Here is a 6000-nt window from a genome sequence, read left to right on the forward strand (position 1 = left end):
TCTCTCTCTCTCTCTCTCTCTCTCTCTCTCTCTGTCACCATATTCAAGCCCCATTACTCCCGTGCCACATTAAATACGTACCCATCCACACCCATTTCCTTGTGACACTTATCTTTCAGCCTATTACACTCTTCGTCCATTTCCACGTGTATCTGAGTGTATGTCCAAACCTCGCCTTTCTCAAATAGGTTTCATACGAACGTAAGAAAATCGAGTGTTTGTGCAGGAAGCCATTAAGCCTACACGTGGCGCGCAATCCCTGTAGGTAAACGTGGCTGTCCATTTCATCCTATCATTTTTTATTCATAAATTCGTCTTGTCTTCTTTTAACACTCCTATTGACTCGGCGCTAACAAGATGTTTATATTTTTACCAAGAATTCAACTTCTACCTGTCATGTGTTACCTAGGAAAAAATCTCTCTCTCTCTCTCTCTCTCTCTCTCTCTAATTAGCGCCACCTGGTCGTGTAACATCTGCCGCCACACCTTTCCTTCACGTGTCACTAATAACTTCTCTTAGGAACATTTACGTGCAAAATACATAAGAGACCCCCTCGACACACGAAGCTCAACAGAACATGAGTGCGGAGCCATAGCATTACTACAGCAGGGGGGTGGGAATATAATGGGGGGTAGGATTTTTATGTGATTGGTGGGGAAGGAGGGGTAGAAGGGGGGATCTGAAACTTGATGCAGTCTCTCTCTCTCTCTCTCTCTCTCTCTCTCTCTCTCTCTCTCTCTCTCTCTCTCTCTCAAACTGTAAATGTGATCTATTATTATTCTGTTTAAAAATTACTAGTTTTCTGTAGAAAAATGTAAACAAGTAAAAATAAAGAAAACGGGAGATAAGAGAAAAAGAGAAAATGAAAAGTTTTAAGAGCAACTTGTTCAGAGAGAGAGAGAGAGAGAGAGAGAGAGAGAGAGAGAGAGAGAGAGAGAGAGAGAGCAGTAAATTCAAACACCCTTAAATTTTTAATCCAGTCCATCCCTGAGACACCATTTGCTTTGGTTATCGTCATTTAGCGCAGCGCCGTTCGACTCTGCGCCGCTATATGTCCTGCCCAGGGTGATGGAGAATAGATTGTGGGTGAAAAGGGGGATGGACTTAATAGATACTGTACAGGGGAGAGGCGGGAAAGCCAGGACAAGCCAAGGGGTGATAGATAAGGGAAGAGGTGGTCCATGGAAGTTATACTGGGAGTGACTGTGTGTTGCTGGGGTGGAGCGGTGTGTGTGTGTGTTTTATGGGGATATAGAGGTCTCTCTCTCTCTCTCTCTCTCTCTCTCTCTCTCTCTCTCTCTCTCTCTCTCATTTCCTTCCGTCCTGTTTCCTCCATCCCCTTCGATCTCCCTTTTCATACCCTCCCTCCCTCCCCTTCCTCAATATTTCCCTTTACAAACACTTCGCTTTTTTTTCCCTTCTTCCTCCCTTCGTTTCCCTCCATTTCCTCTTCCCATCCGTATTTCCACTTAAACCTAAACTCCCCTTCTTTTTTTCCCTCTTTTTATTCCCTTTTTTCCTTTTTTATTTTTTTTCTGTTATTTCCCTTCCTTCCGCTTTTGTCTTTCTATTTCCCTTCCCGATTTGCATTCCATTCTATATCTTATCCTGTTTTTTTCCTTTCCTTCTCTCTTTCGTCTGTCAATTTAAAATTTCTACGTTTCATTTTATTTTTTTTATTTTTCTCTCTTTCGTTAAGGAAAGAGTACAAAGGGAACAGTAAAAATGAGTAGACAGGGTTAAGAAAAGATTAGAACAAAGTAGGAAGGGTTAAGAATTAGAAAGGGAGCAGAAGAGCAGAGGGCAGTAAAAAAAAATAGAAAGTGAAAAAGAGTAGAAAAGAATAGAAGAAAGTAAATAAGAGCAGAAAGTCTGGAACAGGAAAAAAAAAAATGGTTACGATATAGACGATACATAAAAGAAAACAAAAAAAATTTAGTACTGCAGGAACAAAACAAACAAGGAAACAATAGAAAGAAAACTTGGGAAAGGAAGAAAAAGAATGTTACGAAATACGAACGATGGAAAAAAAGGACGAAAGTTGAAATATAGGAATTAAAAAAAATAATCCATGTTTGTTTCCATTCTCGTTAAAGAAAAAATAAATAAATAAAATAAAGAATCGTATCCGGATTACAACACGTACTGAACGGGATCGTCAATTAGGGTTGTGTAATGGGACTGGAGGAGGAGGAGGAGGAGATGGAGGAGGAGGAAAGAAAAACCGAACACGTATGAAGAGCGAATATGGAGGGAGGGAGAGAGAGAGAGAGAGAGAGAGAGAGAGAGAGAGAGAGAGAGAGAGAGAGAGAGAGAGAGAGAGAGAGAGAGAGAGAGAGAGAGAGAGAGAGAGACCAAAACAATTTCAAACACCTAATAATTTTCCCTGCTTTATTTCCTCCTAACATTTTCCCTCCCCCGCTAAAAAAAAAAAAAGTACCCTAATTTCATCCCCCCCAAAAAAAACAACCCTAATATTTCCCTCCCAAGTTTCCCTCTCCCCATTCCCCTGACCATTACCTCTTTCCCCCGGCAATTGACTTATTTCCTTCCCTGCCAAGGAGAATTAAATACGGTTTCCAGCGATACGAGATAAATGGTAGGGAAAAAAAAAGAAAAAAAAGGGAAAAATAAAGGAAAATTACCCTTAAGCCGAACTAATGCGAGATTCAAGTCTGTCCTTCAGAAACCCATACTGAAGGAGGAGGAGGAGGAGGAGGAGGAGGGATGATGATGATAAATGAGAAAATAAAAATAAGGGCTTTGCGTAATTAAGCCAGAGAGAGAGAGAGAGAGAGAGAGAGAGAGAGAGAGAGAGAGAGAGAGAGAGAGAGAGAAAGCTTTAAATTTACGTACACTAGTCTCTCTCTCTCTCTCTCTCTCTCTCTCTCTGTAATAATGAAGGAAAGACAGTTGGAGCAATGGCTGTAGTAGTAGTAGTAGTAGTAGTAGTAGTGGTGGTGGTGGTAGCAGTAGTGGCAGCAGCAGCAGCAGTAGTAGTAGTAGTAGTAGTAGTAGTGGTAGCAGTAGTAGTAGTAGTAGTAGTAGTAATAGTAGTAGTAGTAGTAATGGTGGTGATGGTGGTGGCGGCAGAGTTTACCTAGCAAACGGTGGTCGGGTGGCTGGCTGTTGGTGGTGGTGGTGGTGGCGGCAGAGTTTACCTAACAAACGGTGGGTCGGGTGGCTGGCTGTTGGTGGTGGTGGTGGTGGTGGTGGTGGCGGCAGAGTTTACCTAACAAACGGTGGTCGGGTGGCTGGCTGTTGGTGGTGGTGGTGGTGGTGGTGGCGGCAGAGTTTACCTAACAAACGGTGGTCGGGTGGCTGGCTGTTGGTGGTGGTGGTGGTGGTGGTGGCGGCAGAGTTTACCTAACAAACGGTGGTCGGGTGGCTGGCTGTTGGTGGTGGTGGTGGTGGTGGTGGCGGCAGAGTTTACCTAACAAACGGTGGTCGGGTGGCTGGCTGTTGGTGGTGGTGGTGGTGGCGGCAGAGTTTACCTAACAAACGGTGGTCGGGTGGCTGGCTGTTGTTGGTGGTGGTGGTGGTGGTGGCGGCAGAGTTTACCTAACAAACGGTGGTCGGGTGGCTGGCTGTTGTTGGTGGTGGTGGTGGTGGTGGCGGCAGAGTTTACCTAACAAACGGTGGTCGGGTGGCTGGCTGTTGGTGGTGGTGGTGGTGGTGGTGGCGGCAGAGTTTACCAAGCAAACGGTGGTCGGGTGGCTGGCTGTTGGTGGTGGTGGTGGTGGCGGCAGAGTTTACCTAACAAACGGTGGTCGGGTGGCTGGCTGTTGGTGGTGGTGGTGGTGGCGGCAGAGTTTACCTAACAAACGGTGGTCGGGTGGCTGGCTGTTGTTGGTGGTGGTGGTGGTGGTGGCGGCAGAGTTTACCTAACAAACGGTGGTCGGGTGGCTGGCTGTTGTTGGTGGTGGTGGTGGTGGTGGCGGCAGAGTTTACCTAACAAACGGTGGTCGGGTGGCTGGCTGTTGGTGGTGGTGGTGGTGGTGGTGGCGGCAGAGTTTACCTAACAAACGGTGGTCGGGTGGCTGGCTGTTGTTGGTGGTGGTGGTGGTGGTGGCGGCAGAGTTTACCTAACAAACGGTGGTCGGGTGGCTGGCTGTTGGTGGTGGTGGTGGTGGTGGTGGCGGCAGAGTTTACCTAACAAACGGTGGTCGGGTGGCTGGCTGTTGGTGGTGGTGGTGGTGGTGGTGGCGGCAGAGTTTACCAAGCAAACGGTGGTCGGGTGGCTGGCTGTTGGTGGTGGTGGTGGTGGCGGCAGAGTTTACCTAACAAACGGTGGTCGGGTGGCTGGCTGTTGGTGGTGGTGGTGGTGGCGGCAGAGTTTACCTAACAAACGGTGGTCGGGTGGCTGGCTGTTGTTGGTGGTGGTGGTGGTGGTGGCGGCAGAGTTTACCTAACAAACGGTGGTCGGGTGGCTGGCTGTTGTTGGTGGTGGTGGTGGTGGTGGCGGCAGAGTTTACCTAACAAACGGTGGTCGGGTGGCTGGCTGTTGGTGGTGGTGGTGGTGGTGGTGGCGGCAGAGTTTACCTAACAAACGGTGGTCGGGTGGCTGGCTGTTGTTGGTGGTGGTGGTGGTGGTGGCGGCAGAGTTTACCTAACAAACGGTGGTCGGGTGGCTGGCTGTTGGTGGTGGTGGTGGTGGTGGTGGCGGCAGAGTTTACCAAGCAAACGGTGGTCGGGTGGCTGGCTGTTGGTGGTGGTGGTGGTGGCGGAAGGCAAATTTTAATTACCCAGTGATTAAGGGAGGCACAAGCTTCCAGAAGGCGGCAGGCTGACTACACTCCGACTGACACACACACACACACACACACACACACACACACACACACACACTGAGCTGAAAGGATAATACAAATAAGAGATAGGATGACACACACACAAGGTTCACAAGAGATGGAAGGACTAAACAAACAAGAAGGGATACGAATGTGCGAAAAACAGTGTGTGTGTGTGTGTGTGTGTGTGTGTGTGTGTGTGTGTGTGTGCCCAAGCAGTATAGTATTGAAGGGAAAAAAGAAACAGTATTGTGATATATATATATATATATATATATATATATATATATATATATATATATATATATATATATATATATATATTTTTTTTTTTTTTTTTTTTTTTTTCCCGCTGCGTCTGTCTCTCCCGTCCCTATTTTTTCCTTCTACTCATGGGTTTTATTTGTTTTCCTTTTCTCTCTCTCTCTCTCTCTCTCTCTCTCTCTCTCTCTCTCTCTTCCCCCCGACACAAATTGCGTCGTGCAGTGAGGTCAACCATCATCCCTTTGTCTGCACAGCCCAGCCCCTGCCGTGACCTCAGCCAGCATCCCCACCAACCACGCCAATACCAGTACACAAGAAACGAAAATAAAAAGAAACGAAGAAAGGAAGAAAGGGAGGGAGGAGGGAAGGGAAAAAATATGTCCAGAGTAGAGAGATACTTAACGAACAGTACTCACTCTGCCACACTCCACACGCTGCCAACACTACAGTAATAAAAAAAATCCATAGGAACACAATCTGCGCCGCTGTATTGTCCTGTACACGTAAAACTGAAGTAAAATAAACCCAGCTATAGTATTTACACTCACAGTCCACCGCGGTGGTCAAGTATGAACTGAGGAGTGAGCCGTGATGAGGTCTCCCTGCCAGCCTGCCTCCTATCCCACCACCACCACCACCACCACCGTGACGTGCCGTGATACCATTGGTCAATAGGACAAGGAGGAGGAGCAGGAGGAGGAGGAGGAGGAGGAGAAATATATGTTGATTCATGGGACAAAATCTCTCTCTCTCTCTCTCTCTCTCTCTCTCTCTCTCTCATAAAAAGATAGTATTGATAATAGTAATGGCGGTGGTTGGAGTAGTAGTAATAGTAATAGTAGTAGTAGTAGTAGAAGTAGTAGTAGGAGGAGGAGGAGGAGGCAGGCCACGTGATCGCCTCAGTGATTAACCTTCTCAGCCAAGTCAGGTCAGGTCAAGTGAGGT

At 47.0% G+C, this 6000-nt stretch overlaps 1 protein-coding gene across 1 annotated transcript in view; it reads right to left on the reverse strand.

Moving 5' to 3' along the window:
• Positions 1–5768, reverse strand: part of LOC135097793 (band 4.1-like protein 4) — a 31799-nt gene extending 26031 nt beyond the window's left edge. The window contains exon 1 of the transcript XR_010266131.1: positions 5472–5768. The gene's annotated coding sequence lies outside the window, so the exon portion shown is untranslated. The remainder of the gene's footprint in view (positions 1–5471) is intronic.
• Between the last annotated feature and the right edge of the window lie 232 nt (positions 5769–6000).

This window comes from Scylla paramamosain, unplaced genomic scaffold (assembly GCF_035594125.1).
Source record: "Scylla paramamosain isolate STU-SP2022 unplaced genomic scaffold, ASM3559412v1 Contig32, whole genome shotgun sequence".
Lineage (NCBI taxonomy): Eukaryota > Metazoa > Arthropoda > Malacostraca > Decapoda > Portunidae > Scylla > Scylla paramamosain.